General features: G+C 38.8%; 1 protein-coding gene across 1 annotated transcript in view; it reads left to right on the top strand.

Moving 5' to 3' along the window:
• Positions 1–12,183, top strand: part of RASGRF2 (Ras protein specific guanine nucleotide releasing factor 2) — a gene marked incomplete at both ends in the record, with an annotated part of 257,634 nt that overhangs the window by 91,991 nt on the left and 153,460 nt on the right. The gene's annotated exons all lie outside the window — the stretch shown is intronic.

Raw genomic sequence — 12,183 nt, forward strand, 5'->3', positions numbered from 1 at the left:
TTGGTAGACTAAACATTCACCCTCAGAAAACAGTCTGATGGCATTAATTTGATACTGTCGCTTCTTTTACTTTTCTTCTTCTTTTTTTTGTGATACCAGGTATTGAGCCCAAGGATACTCTACCACTAAGCTACATTCCCCAGCCCTTTTTACTTTATTAAAAAAAAATTGAGACAGGATTTTTCTGTAAGTTGCCTAGGCTGGGCTCCAGTTTGTGATCTTGCCTCATTTATTATTTCAAAAATAAAATAGGGTTGGGGGTGTAGCTCGTTGGTAGAATGCCCCTTGGTTAAATCCCCAGCAACACACACACACACACACACACACACACACACACACACACACACACACACATCATTGATTGGTTGCTAGGAAGGGAGAGTGGGGAACTCTGGGATACTGATGTGATCTTCTTGCCCTATGGCATGTGAAGAACAAGAGAATGAATAGCCAAGTGGAGTAAGGTATGTCCTGAGAAGAGAAGTGGGTTTGGGTCTCTAGTGAGGTTAAGGTCGGGGGTGGGTCTGTGAAAGGTGGAGATGTTGAAAGCATGTGCCTAGTAAGGAGCTACAGTGAGTGTAGCTTTCCTCCCCATGCATAGGTATGACTTATGCTTTCAGTGTTTGAGCCCATCTGACTATGTTTTGCTGCCTTTCCAATTTCTCCAACTGAATCTCTGCCCAAACCCTCACTTCCATTTTCTTCTTGACCTCAGAGTGAGTTGTGTGTGAGTTGCAGGTGGGTTTCCGGCTTTCCCCAAGGGAGGGCGTTCCAATGGGAAAAGGAATTGGACATATGCATCCATCTTAGAAAGCTCATATCAGATTGAGTTCGGTAAGGGCTGGACCTGACCCTTTCTTTTACCCCGTCCACCCCTAACATGATGAACAGAGAGACTTAATCCTCTAACTAAATCTTTCATTTAAGCCTTATTATCTTTTTCAGTTAAAAAAAAAAGCTTTAATCCAGCCTCTTGGGTCTGTTTTTATCTGTACCCTTTTGATTACACGTGCCCTAGATTCCCCCTCCTCCCACAACACACACACACACACACACACACACACACACACACACACACACACACAACAAGGTAACTATATAATTACATGGAGCATTAAACACTTAATGTTTGTAACCTTTTTTTCCCCCTTTGTTAGAGGCTTAATGTAGAGCAAAGTACACAATTTGTATCAGACTCAAGGCCACTGTGCCTATCTTATCCCCATAAAATTAGCCCTTTGTAGAATGTGCACAAAAAGAAATTCATCACAAATGAGGGAAGAGTGATTACATAGAAAAGCTGAAAATATTTTATGCATCACAGAAAAGCCACAGAACTACAAAATCAGAAATGTACAGTGATGATATAGCCTAAAGCAATCCCAAAGCCATATATTGTATTCTTGTAACAGGAAGACCACTAGTACTTTAAAGACAAAACCATGAATTATGTTCATTTGTGATATTATATGTTTGGGGTAAGAATGGCTGTTAGGTTTTGCCTCCAGATTTGCCCCGATGAGAGAAAATCCTTTTTTTCCTCTTAAAATCTACACAGTGCAATGCAAAGAGAATGGTCCGAACATTGGGGAACTGGGAAAGATCCCACTTGATTTGATGGTTACAACATCTTTTCAATAGGGAGAAGTTGGGCCTCAAACTTCTTCTTTCAGCCCTGTGTCAACACCTTTCACTGTCAGTTATCTTACCTGCTCCTCCAGGAGGTTTTGCTTCACTCACCTGCTTTGGCCTTAAGCATCCTGCTGACTCTGCAGGCCACCTTCCTGCGCAGGCGGGACAGGATCCGCGCATGCGCAGCACCCCGTGCAGGGGCGCTGCGCTCAGGCTCTGCCCGCCTGGGCCTCAAGGCAAATCTCTACCTTGAGCCATTTTTCTCTCATTTCTTGCCCTATTAGTTATTTGATTTATCTCTCATATTTTCACTACTCCCTCAGCTTTTTTTTTTTTTTAAGCAGTAGTATTTGAATCTCCTAACAATCTCTTTCATCTTAAAACAAAAACGAAACCCTTTTTCTTGGACCTGAATCCTTCTCCAGCTACTTTCCTCCTCATCCATCCAGGTTTCTTGGTGGTGGTGGGAGGGATCTTAGGTTGGTCTCACCATGCGCGAAGCTCCTGCTCTCAGCACTTTGGATAGGTTTATGTCCCTCTGTACTGAAACTTGTCACCAGGGTGGACAATGTCTTCCCAAAGCTTTCTTTTCCTTATATAACTGTTTATAGTGAATACTTGCTTTTGAATCACACAAGTAATCCCTAAATGCAAGCTCTCAAAGAAGATATTTAATAAAAGTAAACGGAGTAAGAGCTTGGTGTGGTGGCACATGCCTGTAATCTCAGTAGTTAGGAGGCAGAGACAGGAGGATGGCAGATTCAGGGCCAACCTCAGCAGATTAGTGAGACCTTGGATCAAAAAAACAAAAACAAAAACAAAAAACAAAAACCAAGGACTGAGAGAGTAACTTAGAGGTAGCATGTCCTTGGGTTCACTCTCTAGTGCCAAAAAAGAAAAATCAAAGTAAATTATATGAAGTAAAAAGGATCGACTTGCCCTTAACACCTCCCTCTCTTACCTGCCCCCTCCCATTTTTTAAGCCCACTTACTTTCCCAGAAATACTTACTAGTAACGCTTCAGTGTGTATGCTTCCAGATGTGTTTATAGATAGATAGGTAAAGTCATTATATGATGATATACTCTTTATGATTCACATTATTCTTAACCTTTTCATACTAATTTGATGGCGGTGGGTTTTTTAATATCAATATACAGAGGGCTGAGACTTATCTGGAATTCTTATTCCATTTGCTTCTACATTTCTCACCCCTGATTCCTCTCCTACACCTTCGGTAACTGTTTCTTACTCTTCCTGTTCTGTCTTTGCAGTTGGAATGTGTAGGCTTAGCCCTTGCTCCTCCTGCCTCCTTGCTTTACCTCCACAGGACTCCCACCACATAGCTGAGTCACCAGTCCCCAGTGTTTTCTCTGTGGTAGGGTCTGTGCTAAGTGCACCACCCTGTACCTCTGTGGCTGAATCATCATGACAGCTCTTGATGTAAGTGTCATTATCACCAATGAATCTGCATCCCAGATAAAATGACCCCTGGAAGGCCGCTAATCTCTAGTAAATGACAGAGCTGGAATTCAAGTCCAGGTCAGCTAACTTCAAAGAATATACACTTATCCACCAAGATTCTTACCTCCATTATGTGTAGAAATTAATAAATATATATTTTTACCTGTTAAACTACCTATATTGTCTTTCCCTGGCTGCTAAGTTACTTGATACTTAGCAAATCTAAAACCAGACTCACATTTCCCTTTACTTAGTTCCTTTTCCCTTAGGAACCAGCCTCCGATGTACTCCATCACTTAAGACAACAGTGTCTCTTTCACCCCGTCTGCTCCCTGCTTACACCTGTTAGTCATGTGTGGGTTCCACCTGTGGAACAGCAGTGCCCTGCACTCCTCCCATGTCCATGGCAGATGTCCCCACTCAAGGTGTCAACACCAGTTGCCTGGACTGTAGCTCAGCCACCTCCCCTAATTTTCTCCCAAGTTTTCCTCCTGATCTCTATCCTCCTCATGGTTACCAGAATGTTCTTTCTAAATAGAACCCCTAACCTGTTAAAAAAAATAAAAACCTCCAGGATTCTGATTGCTTTCAGATATTTTATTCAATTTACATATTTTTGTCAAAACTTTTCAACAATATGTGAAAATTTTAAACAACATGCAAGGGAGAAAAGGGTCATCTAAGGGTCCTCCATGTTGCTTTAGCAAAGAAAAAATTCACACTTTTAACTGATACTCTATGACTTCTCTATCATTTGCGAGCTGTGTCCTGAGTTCTGGGATGAGCTCTCTCTGTGAACACCTCTTCCTCTTGTATTCTGGGCTCCAGGTGGAGCAGCCCTTTTCAGGGATCTTAATGTGCTAGTCTGTACCTTCCAGGGGGACCCACAGCACTTGTCTTTCAGAATGGTGCCCCACGCGTCCATAGGAGATTCCCTGGCCCTTTTCCTCTCTCTGCAGGAAGAACTGACCATTCCCTTCCTTGAGCCTCCATTGGAACCTTCTGTTTCTCTCAGCAATGAAGAGATTATTGTGTTGATTTCTTTCTGTGTCTGTCTCTCTGTCAGCCTGGATTTCTTCAAAGCAAATTGTGTTTCACTCATCTCTTGTTTCCTTCTCTTGGCACAATGCCCAGCTGCTCTTCAGAAATATGTGTGCCAATTTAATACCTTCCACTAGGATAGGGGAAAGCTGGAATCATTTCTTAGTCTTTATTATATTGATGGCTTAAAAAAGGTTTGTTGGTGTAATGAGCACTTTCTTGGCTGTGAGTGAGATTAACCACTTTTTGCTACCATTCATATTTGTGCACATTCCCTATAGGAACTGTCATCTCACGTCCTTTCCACATTTTTTTCTATTGGTACTTTTCTATATTCTGTTTTTATGAGTTATTTGTTTGATAAATATACCGTCTTTAATATTCATTGCAAATCATCTACACAATTTTTTGTCCTGCAATTATGTCTAGGGAATTTTTGACAAACAGTTTTTGAATTATGGTGCAATAAAAATGTATTGCTTTTGAGGGGAACTTGTTTAATTGCATTTTAAAATTTATGTTTAGATTGAGTACCACCAAATTCATCATTTTAAAGTGTACAATTCAGTGTTTTTTTTAGTGCATTCAAAAGATTGCACAACCATCACCACTAATTGCAGAACATTTTCAACACCATGTTTTACCATACAACAGTAGTTTATTCCCTTTTCTGGATGAATTATTTTCCATTGGGTGAATATTTGTCTGAAAGTAGTAATTTTAGCATTATTGAATTTCTGTTATAGATCCTATTTTTGCTTGCCTTTTGTATTTAATTATGTTTTAGAAAGGGTTATTGACAACTCTCCACACATCCCAAAGTTAGTCAGATGTTTAATAATGAACTACTACTGTGAGCCAGAAAGAAGGAGCAATGTTTGGAAGAGTGATTTTAGTCATCAAATTTGTTCCTCTTTTTGACCTCTCTTAACTGAGACACTTGAGTTTTCATTCATTGTCTAGAGGAGCATAGGAGAAGAGAACCTGACATAAAGAAAGAGAGAGATCAGTGGTGATAGTGTTAGGACCTCATGCTATCTTGGCTAACACTTCCAGTCCATGGTCAGTTGGTCCTGTTGCTTTGGGCCTGTGACAGCACAGCTGTATCATGGCAGGCATGTGTGGCAGAGCAAAACTGCTCACTTCATCACCCAGAGGAAGGTGATTGAGACTGTGAGGAGGGCACAGTGTCCCACAATCCTGTCCAAGCGTACACCCCAATGACTTAAAAACCTCCCACTAGGATCTACCTTTTAAGGGTTCTATCATCTCCCAATAGCATCACTCTGGGGACCAAGCTTTTAAATACAAGATCCAATATACAGCAGGAAGCCTGGCCTGCCTCCTCTACCAGTGCTTTGTTCGGAACTGTACCATCTGTGTCCGGGACTGGGAATTCTAAAGGGATCATGAGTCTCTCTACATGAGAGATGCTGGTTCTGAGCGGTTTTCTTGATAAAACTGAGCTTAACCCTGGACTAACTAACTAGTTGGAGTTTTTCTTTAGTGACCTTTCATATGCCTCTTCATCTTGGGTTTTTCTATAGTTCACTTTATAGGTACAACTTCAATCAGAATAATTTGGATAAGATTCTGGCTCATCTAGCAACTTCTTGCTAATCTAATTTTTTAGCCCTTCTATAAAAATAATGAAGAACTGAGACTGCACACTGTGCCTCTTCTCTGAACTCTTTAGAATTTTATTTGAATATTCCCTTTTCTCCTATATGGCATAGTGATGGCTTTTTTATTGTAAATATTATACACCAATATTTGATTCCTATGGATATCTCAGTCTTGCCATCTGTTGGTACTCAACAGATGAATTTTGAGTTTTGCTTTCATTATGTTGATTTATGTGGCTTCATTTTATTATTTTCTTTGTCAGTGGGAAGTCTCCTCTTTCTTTGGTAGGAGTTGAACTAAAAATACAGTGGAAATAATGAATAGATTAAACAAAATTTCTAAACTTGAGCAGTATCTAGTGAATGAAAGATTTAATCAAATAAAATATGCAGTAGAATAGAAACACTAGTGCTCTAAAAATATTGAAAGGCAACCATCCACATATGCATATTTGATTAGATGCAATATTGAAGTAGACATTCATTTAATAGTAGAATATATAAAAACACACTGAGATATAAAGTTGAGAGGATACTCCAGTAAGAGGAGATTAAGGGTAGTAACTAGAGAGCCCCAGTGTGAAATAAGTTTCATGACTTGAAAACAATTATATGAAGAAGAATAAACCATGCAAAATAAATCATAATAGATGACTTTTTAAATTTGGCAATGACTCTTCATATGAATAACTCTTCTTGGCCAGGTCTCATGCCAGATGCTGGACTAGTCTTTGACATTTTTGCCTGGATTATTACCAAAGTCAGCTGTTCTCTCTTCCCCTCTTACTCTCTACTTTCTGCCTCGCCTTTTCCCATCACAACAGCCAGAATGACCTTGTCTTTGCCATGCCTGTCATCAAAGTGCTTATCACACAGGGTCGGGGCTGGGACTCTGCCAGAGCCAGCCGGCAAAAGTACGGGTTCCGAAGAGAGAGAGGAGTCAGGATTAAAGAATTCAATTCAAAGAATTCAGTTCAAGCATGGGAGGATCGCCAGTCTACTCCTGGGTAGATATCTCTACTGGCCGATCCCGGGTTTATTTCCCTTGTGGTATTTATATAGTTTCTCACTTCAGGTTACACCAGAATACAATAATGACAAATCCAAAGTACATACATCACGGGCAGGTCAATCAATACCCTCGTGCCATTACGAACATCACGAACCTAATCTTCTCTCAGACTTTAAATTTCTTTGAACCCTCCATGACCCCAAACCTTGTTGACTCTGGGCGAAGGACAGTCGGAAGTATTCTTTTAGTAAAGATAAGGGGAAAACCTTAATGGCTCCCACAGGACTCTACATTGGGTTTCATGCTTTAGAATCCTGTTCCCTCTTCACACCCTCTCAGACTCCCCTTTAGAAAGCCTGCTACTTTGTTACCCCTCATCCAGGCCAGCCCCCTCCTACCACATGCAGTTGTACTTGGGATTCTGTCAGGAGTGCTTTTCTGCCAGCCAGCCATTACTCTAGTATGTCTTCTGGAGGGGTGCCTCTCTCATACTCTGGTTAAAATGAAAGTTCCTGTTGTTGTCCCACTTCTTATTCTAGTTCCATCTTTTATTCTCTTCAGTACTAATCACCAGGTACCATGGTACACATTTTTCTCATTAATTTTATCTTTCTCGTCCTACTACTATGTAAGCTCCATGAGGCCATGCCCCCCCCCCCATTTTGTTTACTTCTGTGTCAAGTGCTTTGTGCAGTTCCTGAGTACACAACATGCCCAGTAAATATTAATCAATTTGAATTCATAGAAACATGCAAAGAAGGAATCAGCATTACTTATAATCCTGATGCATGAGGTAAATACTCTTAGAATTATGTATGTATACTCCCACACTTAATATTATACAGTTGTTGAAAAATATAGAAAAGTACACAAGAAGTAACTGAAGAAGTAAATAAAATCTACCTATAATTTCTCCACCCAGAGAAAACTATTTGTTTGTTTGTTTATTTATTTTGGTGGTACTGGGGTTCCTGGAAACCCTTTTACCTCCGGGCTACACTCCCAGACCTATTTTTATATTTTTATTTGGAAACAGGGACTCTTAAGCCAGCAAGGCTGGCTTCGAACCTGTGCAATCCTCCTGTCTCTGCCTCCCAAGCATGGGGACTACAAGCGTGCACCACCACGCCCAGCTGTTATGTTTTGAAATGTTTTATTTTTCTTGGAATGTCTTTTTCTCTATTCCCTAATATATATATATATATATATATATATATATATATATATATAAATTTCCTCCCTCTACATATGAACATTTTTACATGTGCTACACACATAAAGTTTATCTTGATTTCTTATTTTTTTTCCTGTTCATTTACCAATAGGTTTTAGGTGTATTCATTGTTTTATAACTGTTCTTTAAAAGCATGATTTTAAATGCCTTACCACTCCTGATTGTACTGTTTTTTATGTCACTCCCATGTTATATATGTATATATTTAGATTGTTTCAATGATCTCTTATTTGTTTTAATGAATGAACATTTTGTTTCTTCGCTCGTCTTTGTGCAAGTCTCTGATTATTTTTCTTAAGCTTTATTATTAGAAGTGGAATTACTTAGAGGGCATCACCATTTTAGCCTGTCGGGTACATATTGTGCTACTGTTTTCTAGAATGACTTATTACATTAGCATTTGCACTATTCACGAACCTTTGCTCTCTGAATACTAATGTTTTCTAAAAATCCTAACTAATTTTGATAATTTGTTCATTTTTCATTAAGTAGGACCTTTTTAATACATTTATTGGTCTTTGGCTTTTTATTTTCTATGAAGCTTTTGTATATTTCTTGACTTGCTAATTTTAGCCAGTGTTATTGGTTCCCTGCTATATTAAAGATAAAATTTTAATACCCTTACAGTACCTATTACGTCCCATCTTTTACCCCATCTATTTTCATTATTTACATATTTATGGCTTTTAAATTAGTTGGCTTTATGTCCTAAAGTAACAAAATTAAGCCTCTATTGATTTGTCAACTTTAGACAGTCTATATTGATTTTCTACTGGGAAAGATAAGTAACTAAGACATTAAATAAGTTTTCATTGTTTTTTCTCTCCAACCCTGAGGTTTTATTGCTTTTACTATTATTTATAATCACTTCATAAACTTTTAAGCATTCATCTTCTGTTCTCTAAATTCAGTTAAGCCTGTGTATTTTGCCATCAGTTGGTTCTGAAAATTAAAAATCAATGAGGAAGGTTGGGTAATAAGTACCAAAACCACAGATAGAATCAATTCTGATGTTTCACATCATAGTGGGATGACTGTAGTTCACAAGAACTTATTATATATTTTATTAAAATCTAGAGGAAAGGTACCCAAAGACTCCGAACATAAAGAAATGATACGGAGAAGGAAGTTATAATTGCCCTGATTTGATGAGTGTGTGCTGTATACATGTGTTGAAAAATCACACTATAGTCAATTAATACATGTCAAAAGTTAAAAATAAAATTAACAAAAAACAGATAATGGCAGTTGCATAGTGGGTATAACACACACTATGTACCAAAGTATTAAAGTTGGTGTTCAGTCCTACAAAGAATGAATAATCATGCATAATTGGATATTTGCTCCTTGATCCTTATTTCCTGTAGATGACTTACTATATTATTATTTTATCCCTCTGTGACTGCCCCGCTTACTTTTGAGCCATGTTTGGTTTATTGGTCAGTGTATTCATTGACCTGTAAAATTTAGTCATTACCTTTTGTTTCCAAGAAGTGCCCTTCTTATCTGATTACTTTTTTTCCGTGGCAGCTTCTTCTTGTTTTATGGCTCTAATAATTTCCCCATCTCTGAAGGCAATAAATCTCTGCTGCCTGGATTACTCTTGTTTCCCATATTATCTCTTCTGCTTGTTTATGTGGGGCTCTAGTTGTTATCTGTTGATGCATAACAATTTCCTCCACAATGCTTAACACAATAAACTACTTACCATTCTCCCAGTTTCTGTGCGTAAGGAATCCAGGCATGGCTTAGCTGGGTGCCTCTGCCCAGAAGTTTCTCACATTCTACTATCATGGTGTTGACTGTATCTGTGGTCTCATCTGAATGCTCGGCTGGGGGAGGGTCTGCTTCCAAGTTCACGCAGGTGCTTATGGGCTGGGTTTACTTTCTTCTCTGCTGAACTCAGTCCCTAGGTGACTGTTGGTGAGAGGCGTCCCTCAGTTGCTATTTATCCTAAGCAGAAAAGCTCACAGCCTGGCAGCTGGCTTCCCTCAGAGCAAACCGGCAACACAGCAAAAAAGGCAAGTGAGATGGAAGTCAGCGTTTTCTTGTGAACTCATCTTGGAAGCTCCATCGATCACTCTGCCATATTTCACAATAAATATGTGTTATTTTAAACCACCAAGTCTGGTAACATGTTTCACAATAGAAAAGTAATCCAGCATATTTTACTTCCAGACACTCTTAATACCTTTCCTTTTTTGGCTCTTCCTTGTGCCTACAGTAGGTGTCTGGAGTAAACTCAAGCTTCATTCTCTTGGTCCAGCTCCCTCATTAGGAGCCCTTTCTGGGAAGATGGTTTTCTTTTCTGCACAGAACAGATTTTGGAATGTGATCTGGGGGGCATGCCACTGCCTCCATCTGTGGCCTTTATTTCTTTATTTTGGGGGATTCTAATTTCTAGATGCTCTACCCATACTTACCCACCTCCCTGTGCCTGCTCCCATTCCTTAGTAGCTGGTTTTGAGTGTGACGTTCCTGCGGGCCATAGCTAGGGAGAGACGCTCAATGAGGTACCTACAGCTCTGATTTCTTCTCCTCTACGTTTGCTACCATGGTTCTGCTTAGTTTTTTCTTTTCATGAAATTTCTTAAAATGCCTGGTCTGTAATGGCTTATTTTCTCACTCCATAATACTGTTATGGTTTTATTCTTTAAATAAAAAATTTTTTCATTGCATTTCAGTAGGTCATTGTAAACAAAGAGAAGCCAGCCTCAGTGACGAGTCTGAACGAGCATAATCTCACATACTGGACTGAAATTTTCTTTTTCTTTTTTTTAAAAATAAAAAGAACATAAAACACTACTCTACTACCTAACATTAATATAATATATTAGTAATTATTTTAACATATTTCTAATAAAACTGATGAGAAATGCAGACTTTTTATCATGATATTTATACTCTATTATTGCTTCTTTTTAGGTTTCCCCAAAACTTTTTATAAAGATTCTGTCTTTCTTTTCTTCTTCTTCTTCTCTTGTAATTACTCTTCCCTTTTTTCTAATGTCTTAGGAAGATTTCTTATAACAGGTGACATAGAAATATTGTTGACCCTGTGTTCTTCTCGGATAGCTTGCATGATATAAGCACTTGAAGATGTTGAGATAATAGAACTAAAATTGTGGTTTTAGAATTGCTTGAAGACTCTTTCAATTTTAAGTCACACAAAGCTGTTTCAGACTAGTTTGATTCAGAAAGAGAATTTATTAGAAGGAAGTTCAGTATCTCACTGAATCCCAGGTAAAATTATATTCATTTGTCACGAGGTTGTAGAACCAAAATTAGAAAGCCCCCTGGAACCCAAGTAGCCATTCCCTTTCTATTTTAGACTTTCTGTCTTATGTCGGCTTTTCTGAACACCTGCTTATTCTTTTCTCTCTCAGAATACTTGCTTTGCCTGCTTTGGCATGGATATGGCCAAAGAGGGCTTCCCGAGCTGAGTTTCCAAGTTCATATCATCTCAGTTCAAGTGAACAGGGCAGAGACACAATCCCAGGTTCTGAGGAGAAAAGTCTATTTGGTTTAGCTTGGGCCCATCCTCTCACGCTGGTTCAATGTGGTCCTGAGGGTAGATATTGTGGTATAAATATGGATCTCATTCTGAAAGAAGAGGTAAGTAGTTACAAGATTGAGTGGATATCTCAAAACAGCCTGATGATATTTCTCATCTGAGAGGCTATCTAGCTTGTGATTTAAAACCTGGGCTTTGGGTCAGACAGACCTTTATTTGAATCCTATCCCTGCCACCTAATAGCTGTGTGACCTGAGGCCAAATATATAATCTGTGAATATGAAATTCTTTCTCTGGGCAATTGGGATCATAAATCCCCTCTCCCTAGTTGCTGGGGGTATGGGATGAGAACATGCAGACTGTATTGTATGCACTTAATAAATAGTAACTCTTATTAATTACTGCTATTATCATATCATTTGGGAAAGATTTATATGAATAGAGGAACATGTATTTTTACCACCCTGATTAGTGAAAGAAGACTTGGAGGTGAAATCTCAGGTAATCCAGAATTGTATTATTAATAAAAATCTAAGAATGGACAATAGCCAAGTAAACAGACATAGGTTAAGGCTGCTGGAGTAAAGGCCCAAAGACTTTAAACTTATTTATAAAATATGTGTTGTTTCCATTGGCTTTAGAAAGAGACTTGTGAATGTCCT

Source organism: Muscardinus avellanarius (genome assembly GCF_963383645.1).
Source record: "Muscardinus avellanarius genome assembly, chromosome: 1".
NCBI classification, from domain to species: domain Eukaryota; kingdom Metazoa; phylum Chordata; class Mammalia; order Rodentia; family Gliridae; genus Muscardinus; species Muscardinus avellanarius.